The following is a 15,019-nucleotide window of genomic DNA, read 5'->3' as shown; positions in this document are numbered from 1 at the left end:
CTTCTTTTACACATTATTTTCAGTAGAATTTAGAAGTTAGATCAAAGCATTCCAGATTCTCAGCAACAGTACTTCAATAAACTTTTCTGACAGTTTCTGTAGTATTCCACAAGATGGTGCAACGTTACTATAAGAAAATATTCAAATTTCCAATTTCACAAAGCTTGTTGCTAATAATCCCTATATTTCATCTGTTAGGTTGCATCTATTTTTTCAAAAACTGTTGGAGAAGATAAACATAACTAATCAATCTAATTAACAAAGAACTTAACTTATGCTAAAATCCACTATTTAAATCAGAGATGGGCAAACTTTCAGAAAGGGCCAGATAATAAATATATTAGGATGGGTTATATTGTAGCCTCTATTGCAATTACTCAAATATGCCAATGTAGCACAAAAGCAGCCATAGACAATTCATGAATAAATGTGTGCGGTTTTGTGCCAATAAAACTTTATTTACAAAAGCAAGTGGCTGGCTCATGGGCCAGGAGTTTGATAACTCCAGATATAAATCACAGATGAAATTGAGCCACCCTTTTTGTTGCTTAGCAAACTGGCCCCCATATGTGGAAGGCAAGGAGACTGAAAAAAGAGGCAGACCACTCCAGATTGGTAGGTGGCAGGTTTAATAAGCAAAGGAACTTACATAGGCTTGTCTTGGGTGGCTGCAAGATGAATAGATCTCCTCACCTGCCTACCAGAATCTTATAAGTTTATGGAGAGAGCATAACTGGGTTCAGTCATGCATTCAGTCCATATGGTCTCAACAGCACCTTACTTTCTCAAGGCTATGTCCATGGAATAGTTCCCACTGTGGGAATGGTGGGCGGAATATACATCCCAAAGACAGGGGAGAGGGTGAGGAGCCTCTGATTGCCCAGGTCCAGCTCTCAGGTGAACCAGCAGTCATGTCCTCTAGATGAGCTCCCCAACAATTTATTAGTGGCCATGTTTACTGAGCCAAAATTGGTACTTCTAGAGGTGGACAGACTCCAGGGTGGCTCCTCCCTGATCCTTCTGGTGTTTATGCTTTTTGATGATTCCCTCCCCTTGAGCGAGGGCAGAAGATGAGACTTCCTTTTAACCCATAGAATATTGCAAAGGTGATGCGATGTCACTCCTGTAATTATGTTTTATTACATAAGACTCCATCTTGCTAGTAGACTTGCTCTGGAGACTCTCCTTGGTGGTGTGATAAATAAATGGCCGTATTGGGGAAGTCTACTTAGAGGGAAGCTGAGGGTCACCTCCAGCAGATAGTCAGTAAGAAACTACATCCCTTAGTCCTACAGCCACAGAAAATGAGTTCTGCTGACAAATGAGCTTGAAATTGAACCCTTCCCCAGTCAAACCTCTAGGGGAGAATTCAGCCATGGCTGACACTTTAATTGCAGTCTTGCAGAGGACTCATTTAGGCTGTGCCTAGACTCCGGACCCACAAAACTATGAGATAAATAATATGGTTGTTGTAAATTGCTATTAGTTATGCAGCTATAGAAAACTAATCTACCATAGTTTTCAAAACTATGGATGGCTAGACCTCTATACATACTTATTTATCTATATGTATTATATTTATATTTAAATATTTCTTTACATCTCTGCCCTACATGCAAAATTCATTTGGTTTGACATATACCAATTTATTTATCTATACATATACATATTTATTTATCTATATGTATTATATTTATATTTAAATATTTCTTTACATCTCTGCCCTACTTGCAAAATTCATTTGGTTTGACTGTGGTTTTTGCATTGCTTTAAAGAAGTTATAAGACAAAAGAACAAAACCAGAGAAGACAGGATTTTTAAAAACGGAATTATAGTTTTAAAAGTTTCTACTCTTAGGAGAACAGAAAAGACTCTTAGAAAAAAACAGTGGTCAATATTTGGTAGGTCATAGTTCAAATCTGGTTCCTGTCATTTTACTTTGGTGAAATGTTCTCAAAGCATTTGAATGCTATCCAACTGGCATCTTTGCATTGTTATTACATGCCTGAAAGCCTTTGAGTTTGAATCCCATGACACAGACAATAAAGGAAAACAAAAACAAACAAACACAAAACAAAAAAAAAATGAATGAAGAAAGGAAGGAAGGAAGCATTGTCAGTAAAATATCACATCTAGCTCAAAATGAGTTGCCTTCTTTGAGAGACAGAAGAGGTCTCAGGGAAAGCAGTGCAAGTATAAATGTTGATGCATCTTAAGGTAAAGGATTCTGTTCTCTAATCCTCACGCTGAACTTAGGGAAGTAAAAAAACAAACAAACAAAAAAAAAAACAAGATTTGAAAACTGAAGGGATCCCACAGCTGATTTGCTTCCCTGAGACATCAATGTCCATTTAACCTCTTCTCTCATAACCACACAAGTACAGAGCGTCATTTTCTGGGACTCTGAAAGCTGTGCTTTAGAGTCATGAGTTTTCTGCTGTGTTGTTGCCATGCGGGTAGTGTTGATGTCTTTTCTATAACCATATTTGAAGGTTAATGAAATTGGTGCTGGGTGAAGCCCACTGTGTCACAGGAGTTTTATTTTTAACCTAATTCCAAGAGTACTGCTGCTGGTTGAGCAAACTGGGAATTATAGTGACTGTTCGGAAATGAAAAATAAGAGAACAGAGGAGTCTGGACTTCAGTGTCATGTAAAACCAATGAATAAAAAACTTCCAAAACAAGGTAATAGATAAAAAGGAGTCAAGTATATATCTCTATCCTGATGTTTCCTTTGAAAATGAGAGTATTTCATGGTGCTTTGAGGCCACAGATGCTGCTTACTTTAAGTAGTGACTACACACCCCCCATAGAAAGGATGAACAGAATGGAAATTCTCTCATCTTCACAAAACTTTTTCTGACATCTTTGGCATGATCATTTGAGAATGTTTCCTAATTTATACTGTAATGTTCTATCTAGCAAAACAATGTGGATGCTTTTTACTTGAAGAATTTCAAAAAAGAATTATCTTTGTCTTTAAAAATAAGCTACACATATTATAGTTCTTTGTGGTTTCCAAAACTCCATCATATATTTTTATCAGTATTTGAGCAACCATAATTCTTTTGCTGTTAGAAGCAAAAATGTTTCATAATCCCTGATTTATAGCGAATACTAACTACTCTGATGCGTTATTGTTAAAGTCACATCCACACTTATGGGTATCATTCAAATGCTGATTTTTATCTCTAAGCTGCTATTACTCACAGAGAGTCAGTGAGAAATGTGTTTTCTTTGGATTTTGCAGAAGTTATGAAAGATTTATACGAGGCATTTGAGTTTTTGACCAATGTCATCCATTTAAAGAAAATACTTATTCTTTTGTGCTGTGGAGTCAAGACATTATCAATATTGTACGATTACTCTGTGCATATATTTTTTGCTTTTTGCTTTTGGTTTTCATTTTCTTCTTTGGTAAACTTGAAGTAGGGTAAAAGGTAGCTGTTTTAGAAAATGCCAAATTCTAGACAAGGACATTTAAGAGAGGTGAGATTTATTTTCCTCCCTGTAGAGCTGGTAGGCTCTTTATACTTCCATGTGACAGAGTGGATGGCCGTCAATGGATCATTGTAGAGCAATGGCTGTCTTCACGTTGTAGTACCTTGGCCCAAGTTTTCTACATTGACAAATTTCCTTTTCCTCAGAAAACAGCGTTATAATAACCTCCTGTCTAAGGGAAATGGAGGTGGATGATGAAACGCTACTTCTCCATTAAATTGTGGGTAATAATAGCATCTGAAACTTTGTCGCTTATTGCCTAGATAGACTAACTAGCAAAAATGAGGTATGCATACATATATGTATTTTTTTCTTATTCTGGATTTTTATTTTTTTCTGTTCATAGCCAGATGGAAATTTAGAAAGTCACTGGAATTATCTGCATCAGGCAATGTAATTTGATATCATGCTGTTACTATCTGTAAAAGATGACTGCACATAATTGGATAATTGGAATGTGGAGATTTTTTTCAAAAGCAGTAGCATCTATTCACATTGAATCACTAAACTGGATTGTTTCAAGGAAAATAGAAGTGCAAAGAACAATCAGTTTCAGAATTTGTTTGCATTAAATATGAGTCAAGTGATTCAGTTTATCTCACAAGTGATGGGACTTATGCAAAATAATGAGAGGTTCAATAATTCAGTTAGAGTTTACACTCAAATTAACCCTCATCAGTCCTAAAATGGTTACAGCTATCCATAATGCATTTCCTGTGTGATCATGACTCCTAAGGTCCTAAAGTAACACAAGTTAATACTACAGACACTGTGGGGCCGTAGAATCTCAGAAGATGTGCCATCCTTCAAGTTGTGAGTATGACTTTTCGGTCAATACTGACTTAGAGAAGGAGGCAGGCTTTCACAGAGATCTCATCAACTTCAAAATTGTCACAGGTTTACTGTCATCTTCTAGCTGCTCTTTATTCTTCCTAATGCTACTGGTCAACCGGTCAACCATCTCTTTTTCTGTAACCACAGGGAGGGAAAGAAAGAAACCATTACCCAAAGAGCTTACAACCTGTGGGACTTAGGGAGTGAGGTGTGATGTTCTGGAGACTCCTACAAAATCTACTCCAAGAATATAGTAGTAGTGGTAAAGTGATCCAAATACATACATAGTTATTTAAAGCATGGGAGGAATGTACCTACATTTTATTAAGTTATCCCTTTTTGAAAAGTTTCTTGCCAAGGCCATAGAGTAAGTAGGAAATTGGGATTTGAACCCAGCCAGAGTCAGAGTGTGTGCTGTTAACCATCAGGGTGAAGTGTGTCTTCTGACACACTACAGAGTTAAACCCATTGACCGTCAGCCCACAATAGCTTCTCAAGATCCCTTGTAGATGAAACACTCCAGAATCTCTTTCCAAACCCAGAGGTGTGTGATACAAAGGATGCACTAATTTCCAAGTCCAGAACTAGGTCATAGTAAACGGTTGATCCAGAGAATAATGTATCCCTCACTGAGTAGATGTTAAACATTGATTGGTGATACTCTTTGAATGCAACTTAGTTCAAATAATTGCAGGGTAAGAATAGAAATAGTATTGAAGGAATTCTCTCCTTAAAGTCAGTGGAAAATTGAAAGATTCAATTTACTTCAATTTTAATTCTATTTTTTCCTCTTAATAAATAAAAGTGAGAGTAACATCAGGAAGTATTTGAGGAAGGAGCATTAAATATACTATGTTAGGGCTTCCCTGGTGGCACAGTGGTTGAGAAACTGCCTGCCAATGCAGGGGACACGGGTTCGAGCCCTGGTCTGGGAAGATCCCACATGCTGCAGAGCAACTAGGCCCGTGAGCCACAACTACTGAGCCTGCGCGACTGGAGCCTGTGCACCGCAACAAGAGAGGCCGCGATAGTGAGAGGCCCGCGCACCGCGATGAAGAGTGGCCCCCGATTGCCACAACTAGAGAAAGCCCTTGCACAGAAACGAAGACCCAACACAGCCATAAATAAATAATAAAAAAATATATATACTATGTTATGTATATTTAATTGGAAATAGAATTTTCAACTTATTATGCACGCTGTATGTGATATGCATAGAGAAGATAAAAATGTAAGTTCCTCCCATAGGTGGTAAAATTGCAGGCCTTATATATCACATGCTGAGTGCTGTATGAATACCAATAATACTTCCTTGTCTTCTGTCCCCACATATGAAATCAACAAGGGGCCCAAATATTTTGGGACTGTGTCACTTAATACTAGTTGGGATTTCAAGTTCTTATCTGAGAAGTATTAATGAAATCAACTTCCATCATTTTCCAGGAAACTCAGCATTGTACACTCCACAGAGCAGCTTATCCATATGTGAGGAAATGATTTTTGCTGTTATACTTTGATGGAGCTGTTACTGCCTAAGAAGGGCCTTATAAAGGGACTAGAACAAGTGCTTAAATGCTGACAGATGGGTTAAACACAAACTATGTCATCTAAAACAAACATTTATTATTCTTATGAATAATCAAGAAATGATGTATAGGCATGTGTGTGGGTAGGGGTTTGCATATGAAAATCTAGACACACTGACTGAGATAGCATTTTATGTGAAAAAACACTAAATGGCCTATAAACACAATAAGTCATGATAAATCTTTCTCCTTTTTAACTTTGAATTTTCTGTAACCTTATATGTAAGGTGTGTCTCTTTTATGCAGTGTCGTTGTTTGCTTTTCAATCCAACCTGAAATATTTCTTCTCATTTGAAATGTTTAGTCTATTTACAGCTAGTATAATGAGCTTATATCTACATCTTATTGTTTGTTTTCTATCTGTTACCCCCACTCTATGTACATTTCTTTCTCCCTTCTTCCACCTCTTTTTGATTAGCTTTTTTGTTGTTATTTTCACTCCATGAACTTCTTAGTTTTACATCCTCATTCTTCTTTTAGTGATTACCTTGGATATTATAATATGCATTCTAGCCTTGTTAAAATTTAATATAAATTAAATTTACCATTTACCACTTCCCTCAAAATTAAAGAACTTTAAAATAGTTTAACTTAACTTGCCTCTCTCTTGCCTTTTGAAAACCATTTTGACATTTTTACATATATTTCAAACCGTCAAAATATTATTATTGTTGCTTTGTACAGGCAATATTTGCTTTATTTTATTATACATTTACTCTTTTTGGCTCTTCATTTTTTCCTGAATCCCTATGCTTCCATCTGAGCATCTAAATTCATTTTCTTTATGGCTGAAGAACTCTTTTTAGTAAAGCCTGCTGCTTCTGATTTCTATTATCTTGTTTTTCTGACAGTATCTTTATTTTGTGTTGAAGGATATGTTTTCCTCTGTATCTAAGTCTAAACTGAATGTTATTTTATTTTAGTTGCATTTTAAAGATGTCATTTTATTTTACTTATTTAATTTTTTGGCTTCCATTGATTCTAGTGAGATATTATCTTTTGGTCTCATTGTTGCATCTTTGGAAGTAATGTGAAAGATTTTCTTTTGTATTTGGTTTACAGTAGTTTTATTTTTACTGTGATATTCTTAGATGTTACTTGCTTTGCATTTGTCATGCTTGGAGTTCAGCGTGCTTCTTGAATCTGTGACTTTCATCCTTGGAAATATGAAATATTGCTTTTACCTCATTTTTTTCTCTTCCCTATTAGTCCTATTCACCATTTCCTACAATGCTCTTATGATCTTTGGTGTGTTTTCCATACCTTTTACTTTCTATACTTCACTCTGTATATTTTCTCTCTTCCAGTTCAAGTAATGTACTGTTAAATATATGTATTAAGTTCCTAATTTTAATTAGTTGTAGCTTTTAGCTCTAGACATTTCACTTAATTATTTTAATTAGTGATTTTATTGTACGTAAATTATACCTCAGTAAAGGTGATTTTGTTTTGTTTTGTCTTGTTGTTTTTCTTATTTTTATTTTTAATTAATTTTTTAAAAAATTAATAAATTTTTAAATGTTATACTCCATTTATAGTTATTACAAAATATTGGCTATATCCCCCATGTTGTACAATATATCCTTGTAACCTAGTTTGTACCTCCCACTCCCTCACCCCTATATTGCCCCTCCCCACCGCCCCACGGGAAACCACTAGTTTGTTCTCTGTATCTGAGTCTGCTTCTTTTTTTGATATATTCACCAGTTTGTTGTATTTTTTAGATTCCACATATAAGTGATATCATACAGTATTTGTCCTTCTATGACTTATTTCACTTAGCATAATGCCTTCCAAGTCCATCCATGTTGCTACAAATGGCAAAATTTTGTTCTTTTTTATGGCTGAGTAGTATCCCATTATACATATATCCACATCTTCTTTTTCCATTCATCTGTTGATGAACACTTAGGTTGCTTCCATATCTTGGCTATTGTAAATAATGCTGCTGTGAACATTGGGGTGCATGTATCTTTTTGAATAGTGTTTTTGTTACTTTCAGGTATATACCCAGGAGTGGAATTGCTGGGTCATATGGTAGTTCTATTTTTAGTTTTTTGAAAACCTCCATGCTGTTTTCCACAGTGGCTGCACCAATTTACATCTCCACCAACAGTGTAGGAGGGTTCCCTTTTCTCCACATCCTCGCCAACATTTGTTATTTGTGTTCTTTTTGATGATAGCCATTCTGACAGGTGTGAGGTAATATCTCATTGTAGTTTTGATTTGTGGTTTATAATTTGATTTTATAGTTTCTGGCTCTGTGCTCAAATTCGCCATTTTGTCATTTAAATTCTTGAAAATACTAGTCAAAGTTAGTATGGGGTCCATGTGTAATAACCCCAATGTCTAGATGTCACATGGGTCTGTTTTGGTTGTCTGTTTTTATCTCAGGTTTTGTTCAATTTAAATTCTTGTCATTTTTCTTGCCTGGAGATTTTTGACTGAATTATTGGTATTATGTGTGAAAATTTTACAGGTAATTTGAGGCTGGTGATGATGTTATCCCTTTACGGAGAAGGTTTATAATTATTTCTGGCAATTAACTATGGTAGGCCCAGGGATGCCACCAGAACCTGAGGTGTTTCCAGAGATCCTCCTCCTCCAGGGGTCCTAAACATACCCAGGAGGTTTCTAAAGGATCTGCTTGCCTTCTCAACTCATGCTTTTGAAACAGCAAATGTTTTGAATATAAAGATAGTGGTGTCATATAATTTTATAAAGAATGTTTTGTTCATATTTTCTAATTGTTTTTTTCTGTGATGGCAGAACTTAAATAAGCTATTCTGTCATTACCTGAAATAAATACCTATTTTTAAAATATTGAGACATGCTTCAGTTTCCTCAAGGTCAGTATTATCCTTTTTTATTTTTGCTGTATTAAATCTATAAGTGTGAGCTTGGCTTTAATTTTAATATTGGTGCCATTTTGGGTCAGTTTTTTTCCAGTAATAAAGCAGTATTCTACTTATACTGATTAAAAATGAAATAGATTGCATACCATTTTGTAATTAGGCCAGTTTAATATATGCAATAATTATTCATAAAATATCTTTATGAAGTTGTGAAACATATTTTTTATCCTTCAACCCAGGAAAATATTTCAATTAGCTTTAATTATTGCCTCTTTTTATTTTTCTCTGAGCTTTCATATGTTTCAGTCATAAGTATTTGTTTTTATTATCTAAACTTCATTTCTAGCACCTGGCATTTTAGAAATATTTACCCCTTTTCTTGACATTCTACTCCATTTTGTGCTCCAAAGATTTGATTTTTTGCACTACCTATGTTAATTTTATTGGTGTTAGTTTTTAATAATCCTCACATCTCAATTTTGTCCTATATCATCTCATCCCTTTTTCCTGTTTTAAGCATTTTAATATTTTTCAATTCTGCATTTTGTCAACTCATCTATGATGACATATTGTTTTCTCCTTTTTTCTGTAGATGACAAATTGTACACGCCTTTGACAATAACAATACTATATGGATGTATGTATGTATTACCAAGCATTTCTGTTTTTAATTTTGGATATTTTACTGCTACCCACATATATTAATTCTTAGGAACATTGTTTTCAAAATCCAGACTTTTAGCAATATATATATAAACTTTTCCTTCTCAGAGATAAGAGAAAGTTAAGGTAGTGGCAGGTTTAGTTATCTGTCTTCATTCTTTATTTCTCAATAGCCATATATGGCATCTTCACCTTTGCCATAGCCTCATGGCAAACATGAGGTAGACCTTTCCCATCCCATTAATGTAGATCTTGGTCACATGACTTCTTTTTGGCCAGTGGGATGTCAGGGGGTAGGATACAAGCAGAGCATTGAAAAGTGCTTGGTCTCTTGCATTTCTGTCATTGCCAAGAGAAAAACATACCGTGTGTAGCTCGTGGGTCTCAAGAACGAAAGGTGCATGGAGTAGACATCTGCAGTCTGAATGCAAGCTCTCTTGATCTTCTCTGAAAGCAGCTAAGCTCTCAGAACTTGTGAATGAAAAATAAATACTTCCTGTCATACATGGGTGAGTTTTGGGGTTGTTTGATATGCACAATTTTGTGGAAACAGCTTACTGATACACGTCTATAAATAATTTGTTAGTATTTACTGGTTTTAAAATAACTGATAATAGGGCTTCCCTGGTGGCGCAGTGGTTGAGAATCTGCCTGCCAATGCAGGGGACACGGGTTCGAGCCCTGGTCTGGGAAGATCCCACATGCCGCGGAGCAAGTAGGCCCGTGAGCCACAACTACTGAGCCTGCGCGTCTGGAGCCTGTGCTCCGCAACAAGAGAGGCCGCGATAGTGCGAGGCCCGCACACCGCGATGAAGAGTGGCCCCCGCTCGCCACAACTAAAGAAAGCCCTCGCACAGAAACGAAGACCCAACACAGCCAAAAATAAATAAATTAATAAAGAAAAAAAAACTGATAATAAAGTAACTTCCTTCATTCTTTATTCTTTATTACTATTCACAACTTCAGGACAGAGACTTAGGGCAAATATAATTCTAAGTGAATTCCAAATCAATTCTTATTGGTTCTAAATTGGTTCACTTGTCTGTATTTCTTAGATTTTTTTCTCTCTTCTGTTGATTTGGACTTATCTATATCATGTTTTTCTTAGAAAAACTCTGCAAAGTAATTTTCAATGTAATGTCTTTGAACCTGACAAGTAATATATTCAGCAGAATACAAGGGAAAGGTATTTTATCATACTGAATGACTCATTTGGCAGTTTCTTATCCTACCATTGATTATTTTCCAAAATAAGTCCTTATATTTTTTTAAAAGAATAATTTCCAGTTCCATAGTAATCACACTAATTAGAATTTTCCAAGCAGGTATATTCTTAGAATTTATTTTATAACAGTACAATAATCTGAAACTCATGGCACACACTATTGCACCTTAAGTATTTTTGATCCTTAAAATGAACAGTTCAGTGCATTATCTGCTGAGAAATAGTATTATAATAACCACAAGAATCATTAGAACATAGCTAATTTGCTACCATGGGGTGGTTTCAGTACACACAAAAAATTGAATTCTAAATAATAAGAGCAAGACCACAATGTTAAAGTGTTGGCTGGGTAATTTTTTGAATCTTAGAATTTGAGACCTAATTCTTTTTCAAGACACATGCAGATTCCCATTTATAAGCTCATCACATTGAAATGTTATTTTCTCAGATCTTTAGGATACCTCAGTGTCCCTCAGTCTCTACACACAGTCTGACTTTGATAATCCTTTGGTTGTCCTAAAGCAACTCAATATTTACTCATAGGGCTAATAAAGCAAGTAATTCTAAGTGGGACTGAATGAGAGAAAAAGATAAAAACCACTCTAAATTGGTTTGCTCTAAACTGAAAACAGTGAGATGACTTGTGAATGCTTTATTCTCCTCTACTTAATCCAGGCTCAGGTTCTCTTTGGAGAAACACACTCTGAACCACACCTCAAGATCTTTATCAGGTAAATCTTCTCATAAGAAGTAGCATAATTATTTTTGTGAAACCTCTAACAGTCCCACACAGACATAAATGCTTCGCCACTCTGCTTCCCTTCCTGTTAGCTACTCTACTGTTTATTAATTGGCACTGTGTTACTCTTTCCCTTAGATAGTGAACTCTTTGAGAGCAGAGAGCATGACTCATGCTAATATAATGTTGGGAACTTCGTTGATACCCAAAATATATCTGTAGAATTAAAGGATAATCTCAGACAGAGAACTAAGAACAGAATCTAGTTTTTCCCTTCTTTTACTCTTAACATTGGGAAACTAAATTACACATCTTAATTGAAAATCTTTTCTTAACCACATATATTAGTGTTAAAACAGTAAATATTTTTTCTAGTTTATTTGATATTAAGTTTACATAGAAAACAAAAATTTGGCTTTGTTGTTTGGGCACATGAATGTCTCATATACACTTAACAATTTTTAGAATTATCTGGAGGACCTGCAGATACAGGTTTTTCCCATTTACTGAGCTATCGAATTGAATCAAAATACTGTTTTTCAGTGAACTAAAATTAGGTTGTCTTTTAAAACATTTTCAAAACCACAGTATGCAGTATCATTTTCCCACTTTCCTATCTCTTTATAAACTTTTCTAAACTTTTTTCTTAGGAATTTCTAATTCCCACTTGCTCCCACATGGTTTTCATGCTTTGTCAAAAATCATCCTAATTTCTGTTCCTCTCAGCAGTTTGAGTTATTCTGGTTGACATAAACTATTACTTACTCCTTTCTAAGGAAAATTTAAGTGTTGTTTGATACTGAATAGCAGTAAACTGAAGGTGGCAAAAGACAGTAGCTTTTCTGCAACAATCCTTTTTTATGACAGATATCCTTCAACTAGTTCCACATTAAATAATTACAATATGCAACAGTGAGAATTGGAAAGAGTTAAAAATATTACACGGAAACTGTGTCCCTGCACAGGTAACTGGAGATAGACTGTTGAGGCCATCAGCTGACAGGAGATGGAGTGATTGCAAGGCCTCATGCTAATACTTTAGGAAGCCTCAGAATTAAGCTAATCGATATACTTAAAATTTTATTTTTGGCAACTGTGAAAGTTGAAGAAGTCTAGTAGTTCTATGTCAGACTTATCTTAAGGAAAACTAATATTTGTGAACTTACTCATAAGAAAGAACTGTCCATTCTCTTACAAGTCAGTAAGCTGCTAACAGATTCTTATAAGGGATTGATGTGCTGCTGATGGTGAGAGCGAGTGTTTCTGGAGGTTCTGTTTACTGTTATGGCTGCAACTCAGTATGTATTTATATGGCATCATGGTCCTTTACAAAGAGAACTGTGGGTTTGGGTGATATTAGGAGACAGATGGTTAATACAATACATAATGGAAAGAAACTTCACTGAAGAAATATATTTCCATATTGTTAGACATTGATATATGTCCCAGTGACCTGTGAGTAAATCACTGGGACAAGTATGGAACAAATGGCACTGACATTCCAGTGCTCATGAGGTGCTAGGTCTGGACATGTTTGCTGTAACTCCACATGAGTCATCACACACTTCTGAACCACTTCATGTCATAAGCAGAGTATGCTACTTTCTCTCTCTAATCACACTGAAATTTGCCCTTTTAAATCTTTTAATGCATTAGTGATTTGGGTGTACATGATAAAATCCAGATGATTTAGTCTTTTCAGAGAAAAAGAAGAACTTGATAGTTCTTCTCTTAAGAAATGTATTCAAGTGAAAAAAGTCTCATTTAAAGGAAAGGATTTAACTGACTTTTTAAAAATATAATTGCTTGTTTCTTTAGTTTTGTGTTCAGGTAATGATGGGAATCATTTAACAGCCAAAACTGCAAAGAAAAGAAAGGTGGTGATTTTTGAATTTTGAGGTGTATTCTTTTGTTCAATCAAGTAATTTTACCATATGAGAAGAAATGAGCTATAGATTCTGAAGACACAAACTGAGGATTTAACATCAGAGGACAATGCAAGGTTAATTTACCTGACTGCCCTTCAAAAGAAAATTTTAAACTAGTCTTAGCAGATTAAGTAGCATTGTATCACAACAATTTATCTTACTGTAAGTAAGTATTAAATTTACCCAGGTACTGGGAACTTTAAAGAAGGCTCCATCTTTAGATAACCATTTAATTATTTTCATCATTATTTAACTACAATTTTTGAGAAAACATAAGATGTTATTTTGGGTATTCAGTTCACTGAAAGGATGTATGAAATATGTGAGCTTATATTTTCAATGTTATATTGAACTGATGTATGCTAAGGCTTACAAAATGCTAATCTATTAGATATAACTTCTTAAAACAAATCATTTTTTTACTTATTCTTGTTTAAAACTTGGTGACATCATGAACTCATTGGGGGAGCTGGCCATCTGTCATTATCACTCTTATGAAACTGACTTGAGACACTTAGCAACAATGAGACATTTCTCTACGAGAATTCTAGATCCTGTAACCAGTTACAATTACTCTTTCCTTTTTCATATTTGCCTTAAAAATTTGCAGATAGAAGTTGGAAATTTACAGGGAATTTGTACTCCTGTTTATGATCCTTCTAAATTCTTCTGTCATTCTCCTGCATTTATGAAGCGCATGGGAGTTGGCTTCTAGAGGATGGTAATTTTGGACACAGACATAATTCTTCTTTTTTTTTTTATTAAATAATTCTTTATTTATTTATTTATTTTTGGCTGTGTTGGGTCTTCGTTTCTGTGCGAGGGCTTTCTCTAGTTGCAGTGAGCGGGGGCCACTCTTCATCACGGTGCGCGGGCCTCTCACTGTTGCGGCCTCTCTTGTTGCGGAGCACAAGCTCCAGACGCGCAGGCTCAGTAGTTGTGGCTCACGGGCTTAGCTGCTCCGCGGCATGTGGGATCCTCCCAGACCAGGGCTCGAACCCGTGTCCCCTGCATTGGCAGGCAGACTCTCAACCACTGCGTCACCAGGGAAGCCCTCTTTTTTAAAAAAAATTTTATATTGGAGTACACCTGATGAACAATGTTGTGTTAGTTTCAGGTGTACAGCAAAGTGAATCAGTTATACATATACATGTATCTGTTCTTTTTCAAATTCTTTTCCCATTTAGGTTATTACAGAATATTGAGCAGAGTTCCCTGGGCTATACAGAGTTCCCTGTGGTATATCTATTTTGGTTATCTATTTTAAATATAGCAGTATGTACATGTCAATCCCAAACTCCCAATCTATCCCTCCCCCAATCCTTCACCCCTGGTAACCATAAGTTTGTTCTCTAAGTCTGTGAGTCTGTTTCTGTTTTGAAAATGAGTTCATTTGTATCTTTTTTTTTTTTTTAGATTCCACATATAAGTGATATCATATGACATTTGTCTTTCTCTGTCTGATTTACTTCACTTAGTTTGATCATCTCCAGGTCCATCCATGTCGCTGCAAATGGCATTACTTCATTCTTCTTAATGGCTAATATTCCACTGTATATATGTACCACATCTTCTTTATCCATTCATCTGTCAATGGACATTTAGGTTGTTATCATGTCTTGGCTATTTTAAACAGCACTGCAATGAACATTGGGGTGCATGTATCCTTTCAAACCATGTTTTTCTCC

The sequence above is a fragment of the Balaenoptera musculus genome, chromosome 7, assembly GCF_009873245.2.
Source record: "Balaenoptera musculus isolate JJ_BM4_2016_0621 chromosome 7, mBalMus1.pri.v3, whole genome shotgun sequence".
In the NCBI taxonomy this organism is placed as follows: Eukaryota; Metazoa; Chordata; class Mammalia; order Artiodactyla; family Balaenopteridae; genus Balaenoptera; species Balaenoptera musculus.
Note: the sequence above shows the minus strand (reverse complement) of the source record.